This window comes from Rhinatrema bivittatum, chromosome 10 (genome assembly GCF_901001135.1).
Source record: "Rhinatrema bivittatum chromosome 10, aRhiBiv1.1, whole genome shotgun sequence".
NCBI lineage: Eukaryota > Metazoa > Chordata > Amphibia > Gymnophiona > Rhinatrematidae > Rhinatrema > Rhinatrema bivittatum.
In genome coordinates, this window is record NC_042624.1 from 41,829,335 (window position 1) to 41,849,945 (window position 20,611).

The window sequence follows — 20,611 nt, forward strand, 5'->3', positions numbered from 1 at the left end:
ATATGCAAATTTTGAAAATGTATTCAAAGAGGAGGAGTTTGAGAGGGGTTTATGAAAATGAGGGGTGTTTTGACACGTGCGAAAGCGTTACGCACGTTTTAACGCCGGAAATAACTACACCTTTTTCCTGGCATTAAGCTGTGTGATATGCCTGAATTGGGACTTGAGATATTTATCGCAAATCCTATTTTGGGCAGGAGAGGGAAAGAGGAGAGGAAAGGAGAGGAGTGGAGTGGAGAAAGAGAGAGAGAGAACCTCTGGGGTGGCACACATATTAGGGGTTACTACCCCAAACCAAATGTGCCTGATACTTCACTTTCGATGCATATCCAGCATAGCTCTCTGCTTCAACGGCAGGGGAAAAGAAAAACTGATACTTCACGCATATCCAGCATAACTTCAACGGCAGGGGAGAAGAAAAAAGGATTCACACTCACAAAGCGGGGAGTAGCTGGCTTGTTACGGCGGTTACTACCCCAAACCAAATGTGCCTGATACTTCACTTTCGATGCATATCCAGCATAGCTCTCTGCTTCAACGGCAGGGGAGAAGAAAAAAACTGATACCTCACGCATATCCAGCATAGCTCCCTGCTTCAACGGCAGGGGAGAAGATAAACAACCAATAAGGGCTGTATAACATAATCTGGGTAAAAACAAATAAGCATGGGTGTAGCTTGCTTATTGCGGCGGTTACTACCCCTACTACCCCTAACTAATCAAGCTAGATATTTCACTTGGATGCAGCTCCATCACCGCTCTCTACATTAATGGCGGGGGTGGAAGGGAATTAGAACCAAGAGCTAAGAGAAACAGATAAGTATGAGAGAAAAAATGAGGGAAGCTTGCTGGGCAGACTGGATGGGCCATTTGGTCGTCTTCTGCCGTCATTTCTATGTTTCTATGTTTCTATATTTATACCACTGTAGGAGGATTAACTACTAACTCGAAGTGAGGTTTTGGTGGTGGTCTAGGGTTTGGGGCCAGTTTTACATGCACAGTCAGAGGTACAAACAGCACAGTACCCAGTACCTTGGTAGAGAGTGCATCAAGCTAGGGCGAGAGTACATTGTAGAAATCTCCTCTTTGTGTACCTTTCCTCATTCCAAATCACATCAAATCTTCACTGATGTGTACTGTGCTGATCGTATGTCTGATTGTGCATGTAAAACTGGCCTCCAAACCCTAGATCACCACCAAAACCTCACCTCGAGTAACTAGTTGAAACTCCTAGAGTGGTATAAATAGTTGACTGAGAGCCTGTCTGGGCACTGAAAATATTGCCCAATAATATAAATGTAATACACATTGCGGTAAAATACCTATGCATTGTAGTAACTGCAAAATTACCCTAACCATGAACATAAGAACATAAGAAATTGCTATGCTGGGTCAGACCAAGGGTCCATCAAGCCCAGCATCCTGTTTCCAACAGAGGCCAAACCAGGCCACAAGAACCTGGCAATTACCCAAACACTAAGAAGATCCCATGCTGCTGATAGGGAATAGCCACTGCTATTAATTGTAAGTAAACTTGATTAATAGCCGATAATGGACTTCTCCTCCAAGAATATATCCAAACCTTTTTTGAACCCAGCTACACTAACTGCACTAACCACATCCTCTGGCAACAAATTCCAGAGCTTTATTGTGCATTGAGTGAAAAAGAATTTTCTCCAATTAGTCTTAAATGAGTTACTTGCTAACTTCATTGAATGCTCCCTAGTAGGGATGTGAATCGTTTTCCATATCGTCTTAACGATAGAAATCGTGTGGCAGGGCAAGAAAATCGTCTTAGGCACGATTATTTCATTGAAAAATCGTTAAAAATCGTTTTTTCCGATTAGTGCGCACTAAATCGAGTTAGTGCGCACTAACTCCCCGTTAGTGCGCACTAACTCGATTTAGTGCGCACTAACTCAAAATGATACAAATAGACACTTTCCAGGTCACTGAAGGTCAGTTAGGAATGAATATGTGTTACTATTGGCTGGCAGCCCTCTTATCTATTGATGTTACCACTGAGGTGATGGTTGGGGGGATGGGAAATGGAACTGGAAACTCACGAACAGCAACAGAAAATGAAACAAAGTGTTCACACTTCCCAGGTCAGTAAAGGTCACTTAGCAATGAATATATGTATTCCTATTGGCTGGCTGTGCTCTTATCTATTGATGTTACCAAGGTTCCACTGAGGTAATGGCATTGGTTGGGGGGATGTGAAATGGAAACAGTTGGAAGCTTGACAAAAAAAGTAATGTGATGATCAGCACTTCTTTGTTTATTATTTTTGTTAGCAGGCACCTGAAATGCTAGTGCATGTTGAATTTGCCAATCACTGTGCATTTTAGAAAGGTGGTCCTGGCTGGAACTGTACACAGTTCAAATATATGTAATTGATTGTTGGTAAGTGTATTTTTTAAGTAGCCACACTGGCACCAGTATGTTTACTTATCCTCTTACTTAACTCACTAGCTCAGCTTTGTAAGAAGGGCTTCTCTGCTTGTGTGTTGCTTTTCTTTGCTGTGAGGAGAGCAGAAACATCAGATCTGTATTCAATCTACTACAGTCATCTCTTATATTAACCTACTCAATTTTTTTTAAATGATTTGTTATATCACTGAATTAATAATTCATTATTATTAGGTGGTGGTGAATGTCTGGACCCCCGCTGGGCTTTTGGCAAGTCTTGTGGGGGTCAGGAGGCCCCCCCAAGGTGGCCAAAAGTCCCTGGGGGTCCAGCGGGGGTCTGGGAGCGATCTCCTGTCGCAAATCGTTTTTTTCGTAAGGAAAATGGCGCCGGCCATAGCAGGGTGGGTTTTAGGGTTGCTTTAGCGTGCCGGTTTCCCCGCCCTCCCCCCCACTGGACCCCAGGTAATATAAGGCACTTTGGGGGGGTTCGGGAGGGGTGGGGGATTTATTTTCAAGGGTCAGGGTGTTGTGATCTTCCTGCACACAGTGCCCTAACCCTGGCAGGAGGGTGGGGGATTTATTTTCAAGGGTCGGGGTGTTGTGATCTTCCTGCACACAGTTCCCTAACCCTGGCAGGAGGGTGGGGGATTTATTTTAAAGGGTCGGGGTGTGTTTTAGGTTTGCTTTAGCGTGCCAGTTTCCCCGCCCTGCCCCCCACTGGACCCCAGGTAATATAAGGCACTTTGGGGGGGTTCGGGAGGGTGGGGGATTTATTTTCAAGGGTCAGGGTGTTGTGATCTTCCTGCACACAGTGCCCTAACCCTGGCAGGAGGGTGGGGGATTTATTTTCAAGGGTCGGGGGTGTTGTGATCTTCCTGCACACAGTGCCCTAACCCTGGCAGGAGGGTGGGGGATTTATTTTAAAGGGTCGGGGTGTGTTTTAGGTTTGCTTTAGCGTACCGGTTTCCCCGCCCTGCCCCCCACTGGACCCCAGGTAATATAAGGCACTTTGGGGGGGTTCGGGAGGGTGGGGGATTTATTTTCAAGGGTCAGGGTGTTGTGATCTTCCTGCACACAGTGCCCTAACCCTGGCAGGAGGGTGGGGGATTTATTTTCAAGGGTCGGGGTGTTGTGATCTTCCTGCACACAGTGCCCTAACCCTGGCAGGAGGGTGGGGGATTTATTTTCAAGGGTCGGGGTGTTGTGATCTTCCTGCACACAGTGCCCTAACCCTGGCAGGAGGGTGGGGGATTTATTTTAAAGGGTCGGGGTGTTGTGATCTTCCTGCACACAGTGCCCTAACCCTGGCAGGAGGGTGGGGGATTTATTTTAAAGGGTCGGGGTGTGTTTTAGGTTTGCTTTAGCGTGCCGGTTTCCCCGCCCTGCCCCCCACTGGACCCCAGGTAATATAAGGCACTTTGGGGGGGTTCGGGAGGGTGGGGGATTTATTTTCAAGGGTCAGGGTGTTGTGATCTTCCTGCACACAGTGCCCTAACCCTGGCAGGAGGGTGGGGGATTTATTTTAAAGGGTCGGGGTGTGTTTTAGGTTTGCTTTAGCGTGCCGGTTTCCCCGCCCTGCCCCCCACTGGACCCCAGGTAATATAAGGCACTTTGGGGGGGTTCGGGAGGGTGGGGGATTTATTTTCAAGGGTCAGGGTGTTGTGATCTTCCTGCACACAGTGCCCTAACCCTGGCAGGAGGGTGGGGGATTTATTTTCAAGGGTCGGGGTGTTGTGATCTTCCTGCACACAGTGCCCTAACCCTGGCAGGAGGGCGGGGGATTTATTTTCAAGGGTCGGGGTGTTGTGATCTTCCTGCACACAGTGCCCTAACCCTGGCAGGAGGGTGGGGGATTTATTTTCAAGGGTCGGGGGTGTTGTGATCTTCCTGCACACAGTGCCCTAACCCTGGCAGGAGGGTGGGGGATTTATTTTTAAGGGTCGGGGTGTGTTTTAGGTTTGCTTTAGCGTGCCGGTTTCCCCGCCCTGCCCCCCACTGGACCCCAGGTAATATAAGGCACTTTGGGGGGGTTCGGGAGGGTGGGGGATTTATTTTCAAGGGTCGGGGTGGGTTTTAGGGTTGCTTTAGCGTGCCGGTTTCCCCGCCCTGCCCCCCATTGGACCCCAGGTAATTTAAGGCACTTTGGGGGGGTTCGGGAGGGTGGGGGATTTATTTTCAAGGGTCAGGGTGTTGTGATCTTCCTGCATACAGTGCCCTAACCCTGGCACCAGGGGTGTTGTGATCTTCCTGCACCCAGTGCCCTAACCCTGGCACCAGGGGTGTTGTGATCTTCCTGCACACACAGTGCCCTAACCCTGGCACCAGGGGTGTTGTGATCTTCCTGCACACAGTGCCTGACCCTGACTCCTCCCCTCCCCCATGTCCCAGCCAGTGAATAGTGTGTGGGTGAGTGGTGGGGGGGGGGGGGAGGGATGGGAAGGGAGAGACAGCCCCTGCATTCAGGGGCTGTCTCTCCCTTCCTATCCCTCCCAGGGAGTGGGGCTGGCTCTCCCTTCCCATCCCTCACAGGGAGTGGGGCTGCTTGCCCCTTCACCTCCCCCCACCCCCTCCCCTTCCCCTTCTCTCTCCCATATACCAGCAGTGGGGGATGTGAAGGGTGGGATACTTCAGCCCTTTCCAGTCTGAGCTTCTGAACTTACTTTTTTTCATCTTCTTTTTTATTTTCTCATTGTAGATGGATCATGATAGGGAGTCAGCCCAACCGTCCTCCTCAAAGGCCGATCGTGATGCTAGGTCCCGGAAGCCACGGTTCACACAGGCAGATGTGGACCTCCTAGCCCGGCTACTCCTCCTGGATGAGGAGCATCTCTACACCCCCTCAGGCAGCAGGCCTAACCTTCAAAGGGAGTCTGCAGCCTGGGTGGCTCTCCAGGAGGAGTTCTGCCGGAGAGCCTCTTACCCGCGTGAGATCGAAGATCTCAAGAAGAAAGGTGAGAGATAATGTTAGTGGTGTATTATATTTATTTATATTTATTTATCATTTTGAAATGATGTGATTTGTATTTGGGAATTTTGAATGCCACATTAAAAGATAGCTAATTTTTTTTTTATTACTAAATGTTATATATTGCATAAAAAAATAACCTAGCAGGGCATGTTGTGTTTGTAAGTAATTTATTAATCAATTAATGTTATTCTATTTCCTTTCTACCTCTAATTCTCAGGTCGGCATCTGAGACTTCACGAGGGTGATTGGCTTGAGGAGGTCCGCCTGACTTTAGCACGTCCTTCGCCTGGTAGGCTGTTTGAGAATACTCCACAAGTACACAAATATTATTCAATTAATTGTAATGGAATTTGTGTTTAATATTGTTTGTGTCAGTTCCAATTCCTTTTTTTTAAATTTTAACTGTTGTTCTGTGAAATTTGATCTGTGTCTTCGTACAGAACCACACACCAGCAGGGACGAGGCAGGGCTTCCTGGGCCCAGTAGCTGTCAGCAGAGGAGGACGGAGCAAACCGTCACTGGTGGGCCAGGTATTATATTATTAGATAATTGAGCCCTGACCATTGACCAACATGCTGCAAATGTGAATGGGGGATAAATGTGAGACTGAGGGAAGGGGGTATTAGTCACTGTGAGAGGGGAGGGAGGCAGTGGGAGGAAGAGGATGAGTGAGGAAGAACTGTAGAAGAGTGCCATGTTAAAAAATGAACTGAAAAACATTTTTTTTTTATGTAGCACGTGTGTACGGGCTTAATGGCTTGTATTTTGGCCCACAGGGCCAGTATGTATGTTGTAGTACTAGTAGTAGTAGTTTGTCTAGTATCTGTCTGAGGCAGAAAATCAAAATTATTGTTTGTGATCAGTCAGTTATATAGGGTGGGATAGATGTATGTTATGTTATATATTTATATAATATTATCTCTAATTATCTAGAATGATATCCCTCCACTCTCCCTCTCCGAGGTTGTAGACTATAAACTCATTTTTCCAAAACCCTACAATTTAGTAAACTAAGGGGTTGAATGTATTTTAATATTGTAAACTTGCTGGTGCGTACAATACTGGTTTGTGGCCCTCGAGGACCATAACTGCCCACCCCTGTTCTATATCTTATGTAGAATTTTTTACATTTCTTTACAGGGCAAGAAGAGGCAGCCACAGCCACCAGTGCCACTGCCAGTGCCCAAAGGATGGAGGCAGCCACAGCCGGGCCCAGCAGCACCAGCACCAGCACTGCTGCTTTACTCCTTGCAGGATCTCCTCCAAGCTGCGTATGTACTGCACATGCGCAGTTTGGCATGCTGAAGGAGCTCCTGCAGGGAGTAAACAGCATCAGGGCAGATGTCAAGGATGTGCAGAGGAGGCTGTCAGCCATGGAGGAGGCCTTTCAGGAGCTGAGGGCACAGGTATCTCCTCCTCATGAGATGCCTCGTGAGGAGGAGATGCCACTGCCCTCTGCTCCAGAGCAGGATCCTCCTCTCGGGTTGCCATTCTCCTCTCCACATCCTTGAGTACTGGGTGCTAAAACACAATTTTTTTTTGGTATGTTGTCATTGTAAAGTTATATTTTTATAACAGTGTTATTTAATTTCGTTATAGTTTTGTAGTTAATAAAATGTTTTAAATTTGAGAAATATTAGTGGACTCAATTATTAAAATTATTATAAATTGGGATTTATAGTCAACAGATTTTCTAACATGCACACAGCAATAAAATTACCAGTGTTATCAATTAGTCTTTCAGTTTCCAATCCAGTCCATCTGCAACTCATCAAGATCAGCCTCAGCTTCCCCCATTTCTCCCAGACCACGACCTAGTCATGATTTGACTGTTAAGACTTCTTATACTATCACTTACTCCAGATAAAGAGTGAGAGTAAATATAAAGCTGCCAAATCTACACATACAGTAAATCTCTTATAAAATAGCGACTAACATACATAAATGTTGGCCTCCACTTGGGAACACCTAGACCATCCCTTTTTTCACACGTGTAGATTTACTCATGTTGTACTATATAAAGAAGTATATGCTATTTATGTAAACACGTAAATGCTGTTTTTTATTAATGCAACTTGAAAATTCAACTTAACATGTATCTGCTCCGCAGGGAGAAATAATTAAATCTCGGCCAGAGAAACCTTTTACTGACCACAGGGAGGTTAGGTAACTCATGACACAACTGGAGATGGTTTTGATTTAGGCACTAACTTACGTGGTCAGGCTTTATTTAGAGAGTGAGACAAATTGGTCCCTACAAACCAGGGTTTTCCAAATAAATAACCACTCACTCAGCAGGATTTTATGCATGATGTAAATTTGCATATACTGAGTCCCCATGATATGCAAATGTATTTCATGCATAATTCTTTGTGGATATTCTAAAAATCCAACTGGCTGTGGAATCCCCAGGACCGGTTTGGTAAGCTGAGCTATAAACTGTCTCAGCCTGAAAAATAAACCATGCCCCTATCACAGTATGATATACATTAACTGCTTAGAGAGACTATGGTCAAAACTCAAAAGTACTTTAACTGCCTGTTTTCTAACAGCTGCTAAATAAGCGCACACAGTTGATAGACACAAACTTAGGTTTCTTTCTTGCACATACAAAGTCCTTATTCATCAAGCTGACAAGATAGATGATAACAGCACAGCAGACACCTGAGGTGAAGAGGCAGGGGCAGTTCTATCATGAGGCACTGGCAGTGCTTCTGCTGAATGCTCCATCCTGCTGTGTTCCCAAATGACCTTGCATCCCCATCCTAGACAAGAGACTCACTCCTCCTCCCAGTCACAGCGAATTTTCACATTATGAAGCAGCGGAAGGTTGATTTTGATGAAAACCAATTCCTCTACTAAGTCTGGATTCAAACGTGCACGGAGTGGACTCACAATATTCCCTGTCAATGAAAATACTCGTTCACTTTGCACACTGGTGGGTGGGCAGGAAAGAAAGTGTTGTGCTACTCTGGTAAGATAAGGCCACATTGAAGCTTTTTCTGCCCAATATCTCAGGGGATCTGACTCCATGCTCTCAACTGGCTCAGAGAGAAAATTATTCACATGAATTTCTGCAACCTTCTCTTGCAGGTGCTGCTGGTTAGCAGCCCCACCACTCTGAAATGTGACAAATTTTGCTCTTGCTATTGAAATAGGACCAGTTTCATGAAATTTGGGAGGAGAATGGGTTGTCATCAAGGGAGGGAAGCAGCTGGTGGAACTGGAAGCAGCTGAGCAGGATGGAGTGGGAGGAGTTGAAATCTTTTTAACCATTTCAATCAACTTATTTGTCCAGGATGCAAGAGTATTGCACTTGAGAGCAACATTGCCTTTCACACGTGGGTCACACATAGTAGCTAAGATATAGCTATCCTTCTCCATTAGAGGTTTCAACCTTTTCTGTACTTGCTCTTTTAAGCATCTCACAAGCTGCAACACTTCCTTCGACAAATCTGTCTGATGCAGATATTCCTGTAATACCTGCTCCAGATCATATATTACAGGAATGATATCACCTAACGTGGCTGTAGCTGCACTCAGTGCATCAGTATATACTTTGAAAGGCTTGAGGACATGCACCATCTGTGCAATGTTTGTCCAGTCCTGACATCCAAGTGGATTTTCCAATCCAATTTCAGATTCCATTGCCAAATCATGCAGAGGTGTCTGTTGTTCAGACAACCTCTCCAACATAAGATAGGTGGAATTCCATCTGGTAGGCACATCCTGTACGAGGTTATGCAATGGTGCCCTAACTGCTTTTTGTTTTTCTCTGAGTTCCTTCCCACTTTTCACACTGCGATTGAAATGCCCAGTTATTTTGCGGCACTTTTCAATCAACCGCTTCAGGGCTTGACGACTAGTACCTTGCACTTCCTTGGCACCTAGCCCCAACGCATCCCTCACTACCAGGTGCAGTGTATGTGCAAAGCATCGGATGCCTTTGAATCCACCATCCTCCAGAGCCTTAATCATATTGGCAGCATTGTCAGTAATGATATATCCATTTAAACATTCCATATCACTGCTTCTAAGTAGCCCTTTCCATCCTTCCATCATCCCCTGAATTGTCTGTAAGATATTTGCAGAAGTATGTCTCTGGTCTAGCACTTGAGCATGCAGTAAAGCCCACCGGTATCCTGGAGAAAGCTTTTTGGAGCTGCTGGTGCTACTGCCACTGCTTGTGCTTGTGCTGTCAGTTAATGCCTCATCCAGCTGCCACCAATGTGCTGTTAGAGACAAATATGCATGTGTTGCATTCTTACTAGTCCAAAGATCAGTGGTGAGATGTATGCTCCTTCCCTTTGCCCTTGCCATCACAATCTGCATTTCAGCACGACATTGTGAGTACAGGGAAGGAATCACCTGACGGGTAAATGTAGTTCTTGAAGGAATTTTGTAGTCAGGGGCTAAAAGATGGATCAGCTTCTTAAATCCACTATTCTCTACAATCTGCAGTGGCTGATCATCCTCAGCAATCATTACAGCAAATTTGTCGTGTCACCACTTTGGATACTACTTGCTTCCTAGTCTGTGAAATTGAAGAAGGACACCACCCCCATCTGCTCAACAGTAGCTTGCCGCTGCTGCCGGGGAAGAGGAGAAGAAGAAGACTGCTTCTGCTTCACATACACACAATCTTCTGAAGTAATTTCCTTCTGTGGCTTCCCTGCAGCTTCTTCTGCAAGCAACAGTGCTTTATGTTCTCTTTCAAGGTGATATTTCATGTTGGTGGTAGTAAGATGTCCAATAGTTCTTCCACGGCTCACCATCCTTTTACAATGGATACATTGAGCACATCTCCAATCATCCGTAACATTAAAATGATTCCAAACCTTAGATGTTTTTCTACTGTCCCTTACTCTAGGCTGGACATTTCTTGTCAGTGTTGTCATCAGAGTAGGAGTAGTAGTACTAGGAGTAGAAGTAGCAGAAGTTGTTCTTGTAGTAACCTGCAAAAGTTCAACTGGTTTAGGACTAGAGAGGATACTACTGGCGCTGACAGTGGTTTTTTTTGACAATCGGACTACCATCATCTGATTCATCATCACTACTATCACTGTCATTGGCGGTGTTTTTCTCCTCATCCTGATTATCATCATTGTCATCCTCCTCCTCAGACTCAGAGTCCTCTGATTCTCTATTCAGCACTTTCTGTAGCACTTCATCCATCAATAAACTTTGCTGCTGCCGCACAGATTTCACTTTCACCTTTCCAGATTTTGCTCCTTCCTTGTCCTGCAAGTTACCTTGCTCCTTTACATTCGCTGAAGTAGAAGGGGTATCATCAAATCGCAGTTTTTTCCTACTGACTGGAATTTTCTTTCCAGTAGCACTCTTCTTCTTACCAGCAAACATTTTAAAACGTTATGGCTGCAAGTCCAGTCCAGTACCAACAAGTAAGCTGGCACAGCAGTGTACTGAGCAGCACCTAATAGATAAGATATATAGAAGGGTTAAATACAGTTAGTGAGTGACTTCGTCAGTCAGTGACAGGTCACTGTGTGATTAGTAATCTGACTAGTGGCTCACTGGCGTGGCTAGTAGCCACTAGCCAGCCACTAGCCATTGACACTAGGCTACCCCATAATATTATATTTACTTATACTTGCACTACTAACACAAACAATTTATTTATAAATTTAAGGCTCACGTGCATTTGCAAGTCCAGGACCAACACAGGGGTAGTGGCTGGCTAGTGTAAGACAACACACTAGTTTACTAGTAAATTGGGGGGAAGGGGGAGGGGAAAGGGAGGGCGAGAAAACCGGCAGACTAAAGCAACCCTAAAACCCACCCCGACCCTTTAAAATAAATCCCCCACCCTCCCGAACCCCCCCCCAAAGTGCCTTATATTACCTGGGGTCCAGTGGGGGGGAGGGCAGGGAAACCGGCACACTAAAGCAACCCTAAAACCCACCCCGACCCTTTAAAATAAATCCCCCACCCTCCCGAACCCCCCCAAAGTGCCTTATATTACCAGGGGTCCAGTGGGGGGGAGGGCAGGGAAACCGGCACACTAAAGCAACCCTAAAACCCACCCCGACCCTTTAAAATAAATCCCCCACCCTCCCGAACCCCCCAAAGTGCCTTATATTACCTGGGGTCCAGTGGGGGGGGGGGAGGGCAGGGAAACCGGCACACTAAAGCAACCCTAAAACCCACCCGACCCTTTAAAATAATCCCCCACCCTCCCGAACCCCCCCCCCAAAGTGCCTTATATTACCTGGGGTCCAGTGGGGGGGAGGGCAGGGAAACCGGCACACTAAAGCAACCCTAAAACCCACCCCGACCCTTTAAAATAAATCCCCCACCCTCCTGAACCCCCACAAAGTGCCTTATATTACCTGGGGTCCAGTGGGGGGGGGGGAGGGCAGGGAAACCGGCACACTAAAGCAACCCTAAAACCCACCCCGACCCTTTAAAATAAATCCCCCACCCTCCCGAACCCCCCCCAAAGTGCCTTATATTACCTGGGGTCCAGTGGGGGGGGGGGGGAGGGCAGGGAAACCGGCACACTAAAGCAACCCTAAAACCCACCCGACCCTTTAAAAATAAATCCCCCACCCTCCCGAACCCCCCCCCAAAGTGCCTTATATTACCTGGGGTCCAGTGGGGGGGAGGGCAGGGAAACCGGCACACTAAAGCAACCCTAAAACCCACCCCGACCCTTTAAAATAAATCCCCCACCCTCCCGAACCCCCCCAAAGTGCCTTATATTACCTGGGGTCCAGTGGGGGGAGGGCAGGGAAACCGGCACACTAAAGCAACCCTAAAACCCACCCCCGACCCTTTAAAATAAATCCCCCACCCTCCCGAACCCCCCCCAAAGTGCCTTATATTACCTGGGGTCCAGTGGGGGGGAGAGCAGGGAAACCGGCACACTAAAGCAACCCTAAAACCCACCCCGACCCTTTAAAATAAATCCCCCACCCTCCCGAACCCCCACAAAGTGCCTTATATTACCAGGGGTCCAGTGGGGGGGAGGGCAGGGAAACCGGCACACTAAAGCAACCCTAAAACCCACCCGACCCTTTAAAATAAATCCCCCACCCTCCCGAACCCCCCCCCCAAAGTGCTTTATATTACCTGGGGTCCAGTGGGGGGGAGGGCAGGGAAACCGGCACACTAAAGCAACCCTAAAACCCACCCCGACCCTTTAAAATAAATCCCCCACCCTCCCGAACCCCCACAAAGTGCCTTATATTACCAGGGGTCCAGTGGGGGGGAGGGCAGGGAAACCGGCACACTAAAGCAACCCTAAAACCCACCCCGACCCTTTAAAATAAATCCCCCACCCTCCCGAACCCCCCCAAAGTGCCTTATATTACCTGGGGTCCAGTGGGGGGGGGGGGGGGAGGGCAGGGAAACCGGCACACTAAAGCAACCCTAAAACCCACCCGACCCTTTAAAATAAATCCCCCACCCTCCCGAACCCCCCCCCCCCAAAGTGCCTTATATTACCTGGGGTCCAGTGGGGGGGAGGGCAGGGAAACCGGCACACTAAAGCAACCCTAAAACCCACCCCGACCCTTTAAAATAAATCCCCCACCCTCCCGAACCCCCCCAAAGTGCCTTATATTACCTGGGGTCCAGTGGGGGGGAGGGCAGGGAAACCGGCACACTAAAGCAACCCTAAAACCCACCCCGACCCTTTAAAATAAATCCCCCACCCTCCCGAACCCCCCCAAAGTGCCTTATATTACCTGGGGTCCAGTGGGGGGGAGGGCAGGGAAACGGCAGACTAAAGCAACCCTAAAACCCACCCCGACCCTTTAAAATAAATCCCCCACCCTCCCGAACCCCCCCAAAGTGCCTTATATTACCAGGGGTCCAGTGGGGGGGAGGGCAGGGAAACCGGCAGACTAAAGCAACCCTAAAACCCACCCCGACCCTTTAAAATAAATCCCCCACCCTCCCGAACCCCCACAAAGTGCCTTATATTACCTGGGGTCCAGTGGGGGGGGAGGGCAGGGAAACCGGCACACTAAAGCAACCCTAAAACCCACCCCAACCCTTTAAAATAAATCCCCCACCCTCCCGAACCCCCCCCCAAAGTGCCTTATATTACCTGGGGTCCAGTGGGGGGGAGGGCAGGGAAACCGGCACACTAAAGCAACCCTAAAACCCACCCCGACCCTTTAAAATAAATCTCCCACCCTCCCGAACCCCCCCAAAGTGCCTTATATTACCTGGGGTCCAGTGGGGGGGAGGGCAGGGAAACCGGCACACTAAAGCAACCCTAAAACCCACCCCGACCCTTTAAAATAAATCCCCCACCCTCCCGAACCCCCCCAAAGTGCCTTATATTACCTGGGGTCCAGTGGGGGGGAGGGCAGGGAAACCGGCACACTAAAGCAACCCTAAAACCCACCCCGACCCTTTAAAATAAATCCCCCACCCTCCCGAACCCCCCCAAAGTGCCTTATATTACCAGGGGTCCAGTGGGGGGGAGGGCAGGGAAACCAGCACACTAAAGCAACCCTAAAACCCACCATGACCCTTTAAAATAAATCCCCCACCCTCCTGATTTTTAAAATCATTTAAAAAAAATTGAGTAGGTTAATATAAGAGATGACTGTAGTAGATTGAATAAAGATCTGATGTTTCTGCTCTCCTCACACCAAACAAAAGCAACACACAAGCAGAGAAGCCCTTCTTACAAAGCTGAGCTAGTGAGTTAAGTAGGAGGAAAAGTAAACATACTGGTGCCAGTGTGGCTACTTAAAAAATACACTTACCAAGTTACCAACAATCAATTACATATATTTGAACTGTGTACAGTTCCAGCCAGGACCACCTTTCTAAAATGCACTGTGATTGGCAAATTTCACGTGCCTGCTAACAAAAATAATAAACAAACAAGTTCTAGTCACGTGACCTTGGTAACATCAATAGATAAGAGCACAGCCAGCCAATAGGAATACATATTCATTCCTAAGTGACCTTTACTGACCTGGGAAGTGTGAACACTTTGTTTCATTTTCTGTTGGTGTTCATGAGTTTCCAGTTCCATTTCCCATCCCCCCAACCATCACCTCAGTGGTAACATCAATAGATAAGAGGGCAGCCAGCCAATAGGAACACATATTCATTCCTAACTGACCTTCAGTGACCTGGAAAGTGTTTATTTGTATCATTTTCAGTTAGTGCGCACTAAATCGAGTTAGTGCGCACTAACGGGGAGTTAGTGCGCACTAACTCCCGTTAGTGCGCACTAACACGATTTAACGATTTTTAACGATAAATCGTTAGAATTTCTATTGTATTGTGTTCTATAACGATTTAAGACGATATTAACATTATCGGACGATAATTTTAATCGTTGAAAAACGATTCACATCCCTACTCCCTAGTCCTATTATTTGAAAGTGTAAATAACCGATTCACATCTACTCGTTCAAGACCTCTCATGATCTTAGACCTCTATCATATCCCCCCCTCAGCCATCTCTTCTCCAAGCTGAACAGCCCTAACCTCTTCAGCTTTTCCTCATAGGGGAGCTGTTCCATCCCCTTTATCATTTTGGTTGCCCTTCTCTGTACCTTCTCCATCGCAACTATATCTTTTTTGAGATGGGGTGACCAGAATTGTACACAGAATTCAAGGTGTGATCTCACCATGGAGCAATATAGAGGCATTATGACATTTTACACTTTATTAACCATTCCCTTCCTACTAATTCCTAACATTCTGTTTGCTTTTTTGACTGCTGCAGCACACTGAGCCGACGATTTTAAAGTATTATCCACTATGATGCCTAGATCTTTTTCCTGGGTGGTAGCTCCTAATATGGAACCTAACATTGAGTAACTACAGCAAGGGTTATTTTTCCCTATATGCAACACCTTGCACTTGTCCACATTAAATTTCATCTGCCATTTTGATGCCCAGTCTTTGATTCACAGTCCTGTAATGTATCACAATCTGCTTGCGATTTAACTACTCTGAATAATTTTGATCCACAAATTTGATCCACAAATTTGATAACCTCACTCGTATTCCTTTCCAGATCATTTATATATATATTGAAAAGCACCGGTCCAAGAACAGATCCCTGAGGCACTCCACTGTTTACCCTTTTTTGTTTTTTATCGTGGGCGCTAGTCATGCGAAATTTATAGCAAAATGATGAACCTAGGTCTTAGAGAAAAAAACGTCATTATTTTTAATCACAATATGATTCCAAGGTAAGAAGAATCTGGGGGAGGGGGTTTATGCTAACAAGAACAGCTCGAAAAGGGTTAAAATATAACATCAATAACCATACAATCTGAGTTGTGAGCAGCTCAGATCGCCTTCTGCTCTTCTGGGTTCAAAGCCAATGCAAGGTTTTATACACCCAGGGTGCATGAGATTTTTAATTTGCTGCCCCCCTCTCTCACTCTTACTAGTGGGTAACCAGAAGAGCAGCAAGGCTGGATTTACTTTTGCTGCCCCTTCAAATGTGCATCCCTCCGCATGCTGCTGTGCAGCCTAGCCAATCATGCAGACCTGCCTGCATTAGTTATGGAACACGTGGCCTCAATGACACAACTTTCTCTAAAACAAAAAAAAAAATGGTATTAAATGCCAAAATGTGTCTTATCAGACAAAAGGGCAGGGAAACACCGAGAAAGCATAATGACTCACAATAAGCTCTTAACAGCTGCCAGCAAGATTCCCAGCTGCTGTGCCTGATGGGATACTGACGAAAGCTTCCGGGGACAGAGTCTTAGAAAATGTTCTGCCTCAAAATCAATTAATTTATTCAGAGCTTCAAAAAAAACCAATTGTACTGGACTATTTAAAAAAAAAAAAAAAAAAAAACTAAGTAAAAACAAATGTGCTTAGTTTAATTGCAACTTTAATCTGCCAAACAAGAAATATTTATCTTCACCTTATATCTAGCTGAGCCCTGGCTTAATAAACCCTTACATGCTCACCACAATTACATTATTAGTTAGCTAGCATTTTTTTCTGCTCTCCTTGCAAATATTTTTCTATGTTTCATTGGGTCACATTTCCCCTTCTTCTTCACGATTTAAAGATTATTATTTTTTGCATAATTTATTCTATTTTACTCACAATCTGAACTATTAGAAAACAGCTTGGTAAAACTTTAGAATTTTTAATGCATTCCTATCCTTGCATTTTTGGTTACTATAGCAACTGTAGCAGCAACCAAGTTATAAATAATCTTGACTTTTATAACTGCCATTATAAGATGCTTCAGGAAACTCCTTAAAGCAACAAGAACTGGGTAGGGGAAGGTAGCTTTTTTATATTACAGCACCAGATTTGTTCCTGCTTTGACAATGATCGTAACGGGATCATGTCCCGAGTGGAGTCGGGGGCAGAGTATTAAACCTCCTGTACATGTTCCCAATCTCAGCCAAAAGGCCAAAAAGGGACTGTCCTCAGGTCACAACTCAGACCCAGCACTTGTACCCAATTCCTTCCACCCTATGGAACTCCCTACCCACTGAACTCCGTTTAGAACCATCCTTGAGCCATTTTAAAAAAGGAATCAAAACTTGGCTATTTAGACAGGCCTACCCCAACTCCTCTCAAGCCTAGTCAGTGACCCCCTACCACCGTAGCTCCCTCTGCCCCACCAGCTACCTTTCCCCTACCCTACCTCCTGTACCACTACAGCTCCCTTCCCTGCCCCCCCACCTTCACCATCTCCAGAGACCCTCTTTCTCCCCTCCTACCCCACGCGCCCCCCCCCCCCCCCCCCCCGGGTAATGTCTCCGACTAAATTCACCCCTATTCTCCTTGCCCCTTTCCCATCTTCCGCCCCACCTCCTCACCCCCTCCCCCACTCTGTTTTCCTTCCCAGCCCCCCCTTTAACCTCCAGCCGTCATGTGTACATAATATCATCATTTCTAACATCTACCTAATATTGTATTTAAGTTCACACGTCTTACTTAAGTTTATTTAATTTTAATTTGGATAAGACAAATATCCAATATGTACAACCTAATTTTCTTTGCTCGTTATTCATCTTTTAATATGTACTCTCATATGTTATCTAGTTAACCTGCTATCAGCGTTCATTGTAATTTCCTTTCACAGTTACATGTAAACCGACATGATGTGTCCTACGAATGCCGGTATATAAAAAGCATTAAATAAATAAAATAAATAAATAAATAAATAAAGTCAAAGAGAGACCAAAGGTGATAACTTTCAGAGCGATTCAAACTGCCCACATTGGTGCAGAGTTTGTGGGCTTGTGGCCTTGTGGCAGCTTTCAAAGGGGAAATCCACACATACTTTCACTTTGAACATCACCACAGATACAAAGTACACACAGACACTCCTGCCGACTGTGTGCAGATAGATTTTTGATTGAAAGATCCATGCGTTAGATTTGAAAATGTCATCTGTGCACTTATTTTTTCTCCGTGGGTCTTAACCACATTAAGAGGAGGTGTTGGGTGTGTGGGTTAAGAGTCCTTACATTGTGGAACAGATCACTGAATTTTAATCAAATGACAGGTAGATTTACTAAGCGATAAGACGATATCTTGAAATAAACAGCATGTAATGCATGTTAAGTGCTGTTAATTCCACAATATTGTACCATCGGATGATATTTAGTCCTGGGGGAATTCTGTGCTACTGCAGAGCACATAATTTGCGCAGAATTGCCATTTTCTGTGCAGAATTGCCAAATTCTGCGCAGAAAATAGCAGAGGAGACCCCAGCATGCCGTGAACAGAGCGCGCAAAGACGAAGGCCCACATGTGCCGCGGGATGCGTTCCGTTCACGGCGAAGATGAAGGCCCTGGCGCGCTGTTCGCAGTGAAGATGGAAGGCCCCCATGTGCCGCGAACAGAGTGTGCTCCGCTCTTGGTGAAGATAAAGGCCCCCGGTGAGAGAGAATGTGTGTGTGTGTGTGTATGTATGTGTGTGTGTATGTGTGTGTGTGTGTGTGTATGTGTGAGAGAGGAGAGGGGGAGGGGAGGGTGAGAAAGAGCAGGAGGGTGTGAGAGAGAGCATGGGAGATAAGAGAGCGGGGGATGCTTGAGTGTGGGTTTCAGAGAGAGGGGGCCTATATGAAGAGATTGTGAAGGAGTATGTATGTGTGTAAGAGATTGGGAGCTCATGTGTATGAAAAAGAGATCGTGTGTATGTAAGGGTGCTAGCCTATGTGAAGGGATTGTGTATGTGTGAGACAGAGCCTGTGTGAAGGGGTGCGTGAGAGAGAGAGACATAGGTAGCCTGTGTGAGAGTGTATGTATGAGAGAGAAAGGGAGTTTGTGTGGCTGTGTATGCAAGAGAAAGGGCCCTGTATGAGGGGATGTGTGTGTGTGTGCGAGAGAGTGAGGGAGCTTGTATGAGGGTGTGTGTATGTGTATTAGAGAGAGGGAGCATGTGTGTGAGAGAGGGAGGGACAGAGGGAGCCTGTGTGAAGGGCAGTACTGAGAACAGGGTCAAACTCTGGTACTGGCAATAGAGTGGAAGGGGTTGAGCCTCGAGGTGGAGGGGAGAGATACTGGCAGGTGGAGGGTTGGGGCCTGAGAGAGCAGGGGAGTAGGGAGAGCGAGTGGAAGGGAAACTTTTACAGTGAATTTCTATGGAAATTCTGCATCTTTAAGTAATAACTTTTTTCTGTATTAATTTAAAGACTGTCATGTAAATTGTGTTATTTTGACCAATGTAAAGTTTGCAGAATTTTAAGTTTTTGTGCGCAGAATTTTAAATTTTTTGCACAGAATTCCCCCAGGAGTAATCATGATATAACACGAGATTTCCTCCCCTTATGGAAACAAGCAGCTTTGCATGCATAAAATTTCCTAATGCAAGCAAAGCAGCTTATGCATAGCCAATCCAATGTAAATACGATTATGCGGCTGTCTTAGAAAAATGTAAACTCCATTATTTTAATGCATTTCAGGGAGGTGTAGATATTTTCCCACAGAGGCCTCAGGACATTAAAATTAAAGGGCCAAGGTGCCCGAAAAACACCCACCCCAAGTCACAAAATTCACCACAAGATTCCTTGGAGATCCCAGCCCACCCCCTCCTGAGGCAGTCTTGACCCTCAAAATAAAATGTTTAAAAGTTAGGAAATCATGGAGTGATGGCCCACTCCCTTCCCCACTCCTCCCCCTAATAGCAGAAAAATTTCCCCTTAGGCTTAAGCCCCCTCTACAATATCCCCATCCATTCTTCCCCCCTTTCAAATAAATTAACATCCCTGGGGTCTAGTGTTCCCAACCCAAAAAAACTGACCCTGGTGGTCTGGAGGGTAGAGGAGAACCCCCAACTCCCAACCCCTAACCCCCCATACCTCTAAAATCAATCTTTGATAGCAGGGGCCCAGAGTACCTCCTAGCTCCGGCCCATCAATGCCATTTTTCAAAATGGCATCAACCTGACTTGATAGGGGCAAGGTCAGTTCAATGCCATTTTGAAAAATGGTATTAATGGGTCTGGAGCTAGGGGCTGCTCCTGACCCCCCAACTATCAAAGATTGATTTTAGAAGTGGGGGTTAGGGGTTGAGGGTTGGGGTCCACCTGCCCCCAGACTGCCAGGGTCAGTTTTGGGGGGGAGGGGGTGGATGGGAACACTTGACCCCAGGAATATTAACTTATTTGAAGGGGGAGGATTGGATGGGAATATTGTGGCTGGGGGGCCTTAATCCTAAGGGGGCACTTTTCTACTATTAGAAGAAGGGATGGGAGAAGAGAGCAGGCCATCACCACACAATTTCCCAAGTTATTTTTTTTTATTTTCAGTCAGGGTGGCAGGGAAAGGGTGGGCAGAGGTCTCCAAGGACCCCTGTGGTGTTTTTTGCTATTTGGTGGAGGGGTATTTTTAGGGCCTTGGACCCTTTATGCGATGGTGGCCCCAGCCGAGGTGGGCTGCTATCGTGTAGGAAAGTCCCTTACTGCGGTGTGATTTTTGCCACAAGGCCCTACTGCCATTTATTTATTTATCTATCGAGTTTTATATACTGTCGTTCGGTTTCGCCATCACAACGGTTTACAAAGTTTCGATGTTTAACAGGGTTTCCAAAAGAATCCTGTGATTGTTAACATAGATATAGTAGGCTTTATAAACGTGGTTCGGATGTCAAACTATGGGCCTCATTTTCCAACGCTAGCGCACACTAGCAGCGCAGTCTTGCGTTATCAGCACAAGCAGGCGCTAGCAATATGGAGGCAGAGTCGTCCTATTTCACACCCAATAGCACCACCTTTCACGGTGGTGCTATTGGGTGCGAAACCGGC

The 20,611-nt window shown here is 46.3% G+C and overlaps 1 protein-coding gene and 1 long non-coding RNA gene across 4 annotated transcripts in view; one reads left to right on the top strand and one right to left on the bottom strand.

Annotated features, from left to right (window-relative positions):
* The window catches only part of PLPPR5 (phospholipid phosphatase related 5), a 755,539-nt gene that overhangs the window by 721,678 nt on the left and 13,250 nt on the right, over positions 1-20,611 (bottom strand). The gene's annotated exons all lie outside the window — the stretch shown is intronic.
* On the top strand, positions 5,309-5,877 carry LOC115100230. The gene is made up of 3 exons (XR_003859002.1): positions 5,309-5,362; positions 5,597-5,694; positions 5,820-5,877. It is a non-coding gene; the product is annotated as an uncharacterized LOC115100230 (long non-coding RNA).